Source organism: Haemorhous mexicanus, chromosome 5 (genome assembly GCF_027477595.1).
Source record: "Haemorhous mexicanus isolate bHaeMex1 chromosome 5, bHaeMex1.pri, whole genome shotgun sequence".
NCBI lineage: Eukaryota > Metazoa > Chordata > Aves > Passeriformes > Fringillidae > Haemorhous > Haemorhous mexicanus.
Genome location: NC_082345.1, coordinates 24,671,395 through 24,681,546, shown reverse-complemented (window position 1 = coordinate 24,681,546; position 10,152 = coordinate 24,671,395).

The following is a 10,152-nucleotide window of genomic DNA, read 5'->3' as shown; positions in this document are numbered from 1 at the left end:
TCTGTTTGAGTGAAATGAAAGGTTTGGCTTCTGGGTTTTTTTCATTTCTTTTCCTGTCTCAGCCTGAGAAAGAGTGAATCCTGTAGCGGCCAGAACCCAAGCTCAGGAGTGCAGTGCTGGAATGCCTCTCCTGGGTCAGGGTGTCCATTTCCTGACTGCAACATCCTATCATGTCACACAAGGTCCTTCATAATGCGTCAAACTTATCTTTAAAAATAGTCAGGCTCTTGCCTCTGGCCTCTGGAACACAGGCAGAAAATGAAACATCTGAAACTATCCCAAAGAGACATTTCCTGTCCACAGGACAGTCTTCACCCTGTGACAGCCCCGTCTGCTTATTTTTTCCCCATGTTTTGCCCACTTTTTTTGTTTTTTCTCTTGTCTGCCCTTTCCAGGCTTCAGGAAGTAAATTGTCTTTCACTGTATTGGCGTAACCTGAAAATTGACTCTTGTCACTCTTGGCCTGACCTTTTCTGACATACTCAGTTCCTGGCAAAGAGGCAGGCTGTACATCCCACCACAGAGCAGTTTCTGGCTTAATGCCCATATTCAGTTGGAGTCATGTCAGGGGATGAGCCTCTGATGTTTCCTGTCACAGCGCACAACTGGGGGACCAGTTATCGAGTGTCAGGCCTTTGTGAGGTTGCTGCCTTGCTGGCATGGTCTCAAAGACCAGTTTGTCCCTAAACTTGCCCTGAAGCTTGTTAGGGTTGTGCCAACATAGTCTGGTCCCTCTGAGGCTACTGACCCTAAACTCTGGGCTCAGCTGTACTTTTCTTTAAGTACCCCAGAACCAAACTGTTTAAACACAGCACTGTTTATCAAGCGAGTCTTGCATAACTGCCCTGGTGTAGCACTGCCAGAATTCCAAAGTACTCTCACTTGACTTCTCACTTCTGAAGTTAAAGTAATTTTGGCTGGCTGTACACTTATTTCTGGGATGGTCTGGGGCTGTGCCTCACAATGGATTTGTTGGAAGACACCATGCATTTGTTGGAGCATATCACAAGTCCCTTTTTAGGGTATTATCACAAATTTCTTTTCTCTGCAGACCAAAACACTTCTGTCATGTATGGGACACAGAGAAGATAAGCACTGTGGCCTGGAATTTCAGAAAGATTCCTGTGATCTAGGCCGTTTACCATACAGTTTCTAATGCTTTGCCTGGTGTCAATGTTGACTTGTGTGAAGCAAGACAGGACAGGGGAAAGCCCTCAGTTCTGGCAGTAATTTGTCGCTCTCTGTGTGACATGGCATAAAATGATATCTGATGGCCTTCTGAGATGGAACACAGCATATTGCAGAGAAGAGTCACTGTGCCATGGATACAAAAAGCCTTTGTCTCCTCAGTCACCTCCCTAGACATGCCAAAAGGGAATAGGCTGGGGAGATTGTGTCTGTATCTGTGGAGACTGGTTGCAGGCTTGTGCATACATCAAAGTCATGGACTAAAAGCCATCAAGGAGGTACAAACAAGGAGGCACTGCAGTATGCAACAACATGCAGGTGATGAAGACAGAGCACAAGTCTGACATGCAAAATGGGGAAGTATCTGGCAGTATCAGCACAGCTCAGCAGAGCCATTTGATTCCCTCTTGATTCTGGCTAAGCAGAAAAAAGAGGAAGCTTTCACCTGAAGTTTACCAGGGCTAGAAATAAGAGGTACTCCCTTTCCCTTCTGGGCTTTTTGTAAAAACTTGAAGTGGAATAGAAGAGGACAGGACCTTACTAGTTAAGAATAGTGGCAGACAAAAAACACAAAACTAATTTAGATAGTTTTATCACTCACTTGCTAATGATGTTCTACTCTGTTGGGCTCCTGAAGGATCCCAGATACTTCTAGTCAAAACAAAACTGGCTGCTTTGTATGTTCTTGATTCATATTCTCCTGTAGCCATTGAGGTAGAAGATAGATGTAGGGAATACAGAGCCATACAAATGCAGGTGGGAGCACAGATTATGCCTGGAGTTCTACCCTCCATTTTCTTTTAATTCCTTGTTGACAAAAAGATGCCACGGGAAAAAATGCAAACTAAACATTTCAATTGGGAGTACACTCCTTTTCTCAGTTCTTTTAAGAAACAGAAAGCTTCTTTTTTAATTTGTTTTTCTAATGAATGGCAAAGCAGAACGGCCTCTCAGACAGTTCTTGTTTTGCTAAGAAGACCTTCACTACTAAAGCATCTCTCAAGCAAAGTAACTTATTTTCTCAGTTTTCTTTTTAGTGGAAATTTGTTTCATAACAGTATTTCCTCATAAATCTTAGTCCTTAAATGTTCCTTCTTCACTCAATCAATTTGGATGAAGTTGAAAAAGTGCTTAAGTGAGCCTAAGCTCATTTCATTTTCAAATTCAATTTAGAGTCTGAAGTTTCATGGAAAATCATCAAAACTCAAGGCTCCCTAATTAATGAGGTGCTTTCAGACATTTTGCTCTTTGGCAGAATTCTTGTCTGAAAAGAGAAAATTCATTGGGGAAGATGTGAATTCCCAAGAAGGGATAGTAAACATCTGTAAGGCTTTCCCTTGAGCCAAGCGTGTTCATTTCTTACACATCTGCTCACTGTCTAGCAGAGCACTGTGTCCTGCTGCTACCTGGGCTCTCTCCATTGGCTGGATTCTTTTTCATCTGTGAGGGTTACCATGCAAGGGCAGCCCTTTCTGCAATGATCATCCTGTGGAGGGGGGAAACAGTTTTAGGGTACTGTGAACTGTTTTGTCAAAGCCTATGCTGGAGGTATTCCTCTCTGGGAGATCAAGGTGAAATAGCAGCTCTTGCTTGGGCTACAGCTCTACAAAGGGGTCACTAAGGAGTCCTTGTGCTTTTTCACTGCTTTCAGATTTAAATTCTGTAGGTGTTATATTTTAAATCCATCTAAAAATTCCTTCATCTTATATTTCAAAAGTGGGTGCATACCCTGCTCATAGCAGTATATGATGCATTTCTTTCTCCCAAGATCTATGGGAGGTCCCAGATCACAGGCAGGAGCGGGGCAGACATTCCTTGAGATATCATCTGGTCACCAGAGGAAAGGGCAGCCACAGGCCTTTGCCATGGCTTGGCAGTGCCAGCATGGCTGCCTCCCTTCCTTCCCTGGTTCAGATTTCATGATAGCCTGGTGTAAGAGAGCTTCTCTGCCTGTCTCAGGACACAGTCCAGAGCTAGGTCTGGACAACCATGGGCCACAACTGGCTTATGGCTGGCACAACAAGTGGACTACAACATGCCACAAAGATGCTCTGTTTGCCTAAGAGAAGTCTCCTTGGCAAGGACAGCTGGGAAATACTGTGAGGAACCAGTGCAAAAATAATAAAGAATTTACCCATCCCATGAGCTTTTTGGTAGCTGTGTGTAATCCTTACACCTGCTTTCTCTGTTCCAGTGAGACCACCTGAAGGAAGAGAATGACTAGATTACATTAGGTGTTGGTTCTGCTACTGCCACAATGTAGTAGTTCCGAGGTCTTCACTGAAATAATTAGCTCTCAGATCTTCACCAGGAAAGTGGTGGGTTAATATAGCTGCATGCAGCAGCTTCTTCTCACTTTAGATTGCATATAAGATACTGGTAGGAAACAGGTAGAAGCCATCATAGGATATAAAACAGATGCTGTGGAGTACAGGAGATAATGAGTAGGACTCTGCCCTTGTGTTTCCATACATTGGGATTTCTTATTTGTTGTGCATTTGTATATTGTCTAGAATAATGGGGTCCTGGTCTGTGGGCAGGACTCCATAATACAAATAAATAGCACTATGGCTGATGGCAGACCTTGTGTAACTGCCCCAAAGTTGACAAAAGTTGCAAGCAGTCTGAGTCAGTGCCATTGTGTAAGGAGATAATTTCTGCCTTGACAGTGTTGTGGCCAGCTGGAATTGTTCTCTCTGATAATTGGCAATCCGGATTTCTCCCAGATGGCAGCATCTCATAAAGAGTATCTGAGAAGAGCTTTGCTCCTCTCTTTAATAAGGCTCCACAAGAGAGCTGTTCATCCCTGTCACCCCTTATCCATTGCCTTAGGCAAGTCTCCTGTCAATTTGCAGAACAAGTCATTGCTCTGTGTTTATTTTTCCTTTTTTATTTTATTTCTTTTTAGAAACTTCTATTTATTACCTTGGCAATGAGCCACCCAGCAAGGAACAAACTGTTTTGTGACAGAAAAGATGACACATTCTGCCCTGGACCAGCCAAATGCACTGCCACTGATCTTACCCATGCCATCATCTAACCCCTCAGGTTGTGTTTAACAGGGCTGTATTTTCCTGAGACATTGGTTTTTCCAGCAGAGAGAGGGTGAGAGAAGATGGATGCTGTGCATCCACCCATGGGTCCCTGAGCTAAAACCTTTCTATAGCACACTCCTGCTTAGCACACAGATAGGTAGTGCCTGAGGGACAGGGACTTGCCAGTGTGTCATTTTAATCCTGTAGCTTTTAGGACTTCCCAGCCCAGCAGATGCCGAAGAGAACAAGCCTGTAGGTAGAGCAGAAACCAGGGATTATGCAGAGTGCAGTTGCTGTCCTGTGTAGCTGGCACTGCAGCAGCTCAGCTGCTGATTGAGCTGATATTTGTTTCTGGTCTGCTTCTTCACCTTTTAACGTGTTTATCCATCACTGTGGTACCCAAGTGCCTCGCAATCCAGATGATGTTTATCCTCTCAGCTATCCCACGAGTGCTATTTGCCCTCTCTCAGAGATGGGAAACCAAGACACTGATTTATGTAAAGGGTGTGGAAACTGGTAGAACTCTTCCTAGGGGTGGTTAGATCTCCAGCCTGAGGAACAAGACAGAAACCCATGTTACCTAACACACAGTTATTTTACCAGCTTGAGCTTACTTTAACTCTGAAACTCTGAAAGCTTTGCAAAGACATTGAAGATCTAGTTGGGATCTGTCACAGTCCTGATGCTAGTGGGTTCTGAAATGCAAGATAGAGCTCCACTGCTGGAAATGTGTTTCTTGGGGTTTGGCGTGGCTTTAATACCCAGTAGAACAGAAAGACCACAAGTCCCACTGTAATAGAATTGTCCAGTTTTCCAGATAAGGTCCCAATGTGTGAAGGTATTGTTTCTTGCAGCTGGAATCTTCCATCAACAACCCTTCATTGGCCACAACTCTGGAAACTGAAGGGGTTTTTGTTTTGCTTCTTTTAAACCTCAAAATATGGACTCAAGTCATACTGTTATGAAAAAGTGTAAAATATTCAATGCTTTTATGTGTGAATTAGTGTTCTATACTAGCTGCTGAAAGCCAAAGGCTTGTGAGAGAACACTCTTGAATAAATACAGTCTATCTGAAATGCCTCTAGGTCAGAGTAATGCGAGGACACATACTCAAGTTGGATTTTTTTTTCCTTTATGTTATTTTACTTTGCTACATGATGTCCTGAAACACAGTGGCCTTATTTGTCCTTGTTTTCATGTTTAATCTGAACTGATAAACTTAGTTAACCACCCCAGTTAAAGCACAGGACCCATTTGCATTAATGAGTTATCAAATATTTCTGAACAATAAACAAATGCACAAAAAGCTGCTCATGGACTATTCACCAAAGGAGCTGTTTACTCCAAACAGTCCAGGGATCTTTGTGGAAATGCTGTGAAAACCAGGGTCTGTCTTAAGAAGTCTTGTCTCTATTGTTAGTGGTTTCCTGGGAGAGGACCAGTGAACTACCAACCCTCCACTTGTGGGACTGGGAGTGTGCAGTGAGGACAGACAGTCTGAGGAGGTTTCTTTGAAGTAGACTTGGGTTCACGTCCATCACAGAAACAGGTGTGTGGGATCAAGGAAACCTACTGGCTCAGTCAGCCTAGCCCACTGCCAACACCAGGTTATACCACCTGCCCATGTAGGTTTCAGCGTTTTTCCCAGTGTTTTCCTAATGGGACTTTCCTGGCATTCTCTTAGAAATTTTTCCAGTAGATTCCACTGCCCTAAAATCTGCTCTGCTGTCTTGCCTACATTTCCTGCTTAATACTCCTGTTCCCACTGAACTATCCCCCTGTCCAACTCTAAAAAAAGATCTGTCTCAGTTGTCATCTCCACCTCTCAAATACATCAAAGGGTTTTCAGCCAGGCTCTCAGAATTTGTTTGCCTGCATAGCACAGAATTATCCCTTTCAGAGTTTTCTTAAGGCTTACTCAAGTCAATCCCCTTAGGCTCATAAAATGTTTTCTTGCTAGTTCTTGGTCTCCTTCCAAGCAGTCAATAACTTTCTAGGAACACAATGCCTGGGACTTAGTGTTGTTCTGCTTGCTGTGGATGACCAATGGTGGTAGAGGCAAGGAAAGGTCTTTGGCTGATGTTGCCATGATGCAAAAGGAAATGGTTCTCTGGGAAATCTCAGGCTCAGAGTGAGCCTGACAGGCACAGGGAAGAATGGAGATGGTCAAGGCTCACAGTTAGCTCTAACCATACCTGAGTGCAGCAGCTGGTTCATAGCACTTTGCCATGTGTATTCCCCTTATCAGGCACTGTGCCAGGACCAATGCCCCAGCTGACAATCATATAATGGAAATAGAAATCATGCAATCAAACTTTCTTATCTGTGGTAAATATCCATCCCACAGCTTTACAAGACATATAGAGTAGTCTGCAAAGCAGCTCTGTCTGATGGTCTTTGTTTCTCCACATAAGAGAAACTGAAGAGAGGAAAATTTCCCATGAGGACTCAGAAGTGAATGATCTGAGCAGGGCAGAACTACTGCTACTCATCTCTCCCCAGCAAATTCCCTGCTCTGAGTGCAGAGAAAAGGCTGTTGCTATAGAAACCAGTGGGGAAAGTGTACATTATATCATGTTTTATATACTTTTTCAAGGAGATCCTTTAATCTGAGCCTGCCACCGTGTAATTTTACAGAAACAATAATGCCAATAAAGCCCCTGAATGTAACAGTGATTTCAAATCAAATAAAATAATCATCAGTTACTTCAAAACCACTTTTTCTTGTAACCTTCTACCCTACCCAAGATACTAGGATAGGGCTAGCAAAGCAGCCCATAATAAGGTAGATGACAGGAGAGTAAATCTAAGGCAGAAAAAAGTGTAATGAGAGGTGGAAGGTGGGTTCTACACAGCAGTAAGCAGCAGCTAACATTTGAGGAAGGACAAAAAGGCTAAATAAAATGTCTTCTTTTTGACTTGTGCATAGAGAAGCATGAAATAAAGATGAAAGGTGCATTTTATAGCTTACATTCTAGCCTATCTTTTCGATTATTTACCTGGACAACCTCCTGTTGCTGACCCTTTGTGAGTATCCTTTTGAAGTTCTCTTCTGCTGCCCTTTAAAAAATTATCCCACCATTTCCTACTTGCCTTTGTGAAAGACTTTTGACCTCTCAAACAATCAGACATACTGGACCCCAGGGTCTCTGGGAGACAATGCTCTTTGTGAGGCTGCATCATGACAGCCTTTCTCTAGCGTCAGGCTGGTCTGGTGGCAGCAGCTCTCCTGGGGATCCTTCAGAACAGAAGCCTAATTTAATCCTTTGGATGTCAAAACAGGCCTTCATTCTGTCCTCTCCACCCTCAGATTGTTTTGTACTTAATTCACCATGATCACTATTTCCTTCCTGATTTGTACTGACCCTGTGACTTGATTAGATTTTTGCCAATATTTATAGTAGCTCCTATGTGTTGATTGGTAATTTCTTCAGGACAAGAACTACCTTGCTGTGTTGAGCAATATAAAAAATAAATCTCAGTCTTGTTCCAGGGCTGTGATTGATCCTCAGCTGGGTCTCTGCTTTTTGTCCTAAAAGTGAATACACAAAAACCCTAAGCAAGGCTTTGCATCACTAGTGATAGGTTTTATATACTGCAATGTAGGTGGCTATGGGAAAATTAATTACACGAGGTAAGACCAAGTAAGGGTACTCTTAGCATCTCTTCTAGACAGATTCCTTCCTCCAGACCTGCCCTTAGTCCTGTACTTTTTCATGACTTCTTAGGGTGCAGTAAGTTCCATGCAGGTCTCTTGAATCTCAAATGAAAAAAAAAAAAAAGAAAAAAAAAGCAAAAAAAAGCAAAAAAAAAAAAAAAGCAAAAAAAGAAAAGAAAACAAAAAGAAAAAAGAAGAAGAAGAAAAAAAAAAAGATGTGGTTTCTCTTTTTGGTGGTGCCACTGAGACCTGGCTGTTGGTCTCTTTTTTGCTCCTTTCAGGGTCTCACAGTTTTTGAACACACATAATAAGAGTTTCCCATTAAGCTTTTCCCTTTTCTGTTCTACAGCCAGATGCATTCAGTGGTTAGCAGGAAAGAAACAATTCTCTTTCCTCTTCCTGCCTTACCTTATGTCCCCTATGCAGGAAGGTAGCCTTGCTCTCTGCTTCCCAGTCCCTGGCCTTTCCACAGAACATAACGGCTGCTAACTGTGAATAAACAACTGATACACATACTGTCTGGTTTAGGGGCTGTAAGCACTTTTAGAGCCCAAATAAGATATAGATATTAATAGAATGACTGTAATGATACTATAAAAGAAAAAAATGTCCTCAGGAGCATGAAAATCTAACTTCAAAAGCAATTACCATCAGTAACAAAATGCAGTGAGAAGACTAGGATTACTTTAATAAGATTATCTGCTTATTGCCATTTGTTTTTGTGGGTGACTGTAATGCTGCTTCACCTTCATTCCCAGCCAGTTTCTCAGATGCTTCTCACCTTGAGCATTAGCTGGCCAAGCTGGATTGTGTAGCTGGGGCTCACTGGCATTCCTGTGGCATCCAGCATATGCGAGCCCTGCTCTTTGGTCTTCAGCCTCCCCTACGCTTGTGCCTCTGTTGTCACTGCCATGTTGTTTTTCCATGCTGGGTGTCTTTGTGTCCATGGTGGAAGAGGCAGGAATAGGAGAACATGGAAGGGTGTGGAAATCTGGTGTCTTTGTGGAGATGGAAAGACTGTGTTTGTGGACATGCAGAGAAGTAGGAAAATAATGGTAAGGTCAGTGTTATAAGACAAAGACAGAGACTTGATTTTGAAGGCTCTTTAAAAATTCAGCTTTATCCTGCAGGCCTGGGAGAGTAGATGCAGGGTCAGTAAGGCCGTACATGGTTTATAGTGCAAGGAGTTCTCATTTAGTATTCCAGAGTCCCTTAACCCAACCAATACCCATTACTTATGCCTTTCTCACTCCATCTTCAAACCCACTCCAAATCTTTGAGACACTTGGTTGGGGAGTCTGTGGAGTGGTGAGGATGTGCTCAGAGGGACCAGGACTCACAGAAGTGAGAGATACAGATGGTAACCTAGAGAGACTGCTGAGATAAACAGTGATATCTCTGCAGAGACCACGTTAAACTGCTCTAGGAATCAACGCGTCAGCTCCGTGCAGGGAGGGGAGAGTTGTTGTTCTCTCATTTTGGAGGCAGCATGGGGAAGAGTAACTGTCTGCCTCCACAGATATCTGTACATGTAATTTAGTGGTCAAAAAGATGATTGATATATAGATGCGGGTATAGACACAGTTGTGTTCCGAACAGGAAAATGTGTAGCCCCTGGTGTCTGGAGGACATAAAAGGCTCTTCCAGAACTTACTGGAGTTCTCATCAGGACTCTCAACTCAGAACTCACTTACCTAGATTCATCTGCACAACATAAATACAGGACCTTCCTCATTATTCTTGGAGAATTTTTTTTTAAAAAACAACCAAACAACCAAACCAGGACACAGCTAATAAATAAATCAGGTTTAATCATAAACCATATACATATTTATAGATAGGGAGGGAGATGTGGTCAGAAAGGTACTGCCCTGGCAACAGGAATAAATGAACAGTGTATTTTACCATTACAGTACCAATGAAGGGTGGAGTTGATAAATGAATATGGGACTTTGAGTCCCAGAGGCTAATTTTTACAGACAATCATCATTCTTGGTTTCCTGTCAAATTATAGCACAAACTAGCTCACAGCTCTGCCCAGGACGCAGCAAGGCAGATGTAGCCAAACACAGAACTTGAGGGTGAGGGAGGGACAATATATCTGAAGGTCTTTCTGAGGTATATATAAACAGATATATTCTACTGTTGTTTACTGTCTTGGGGCCATACTTTGCCCACAGATGTGTGTGCACACATCTCATTCCAGTCAGCAAGAGTGTCAAGCTCACATTTGAGAGGATATATTGGACTTAGAGGGCGAACAGGAGCACA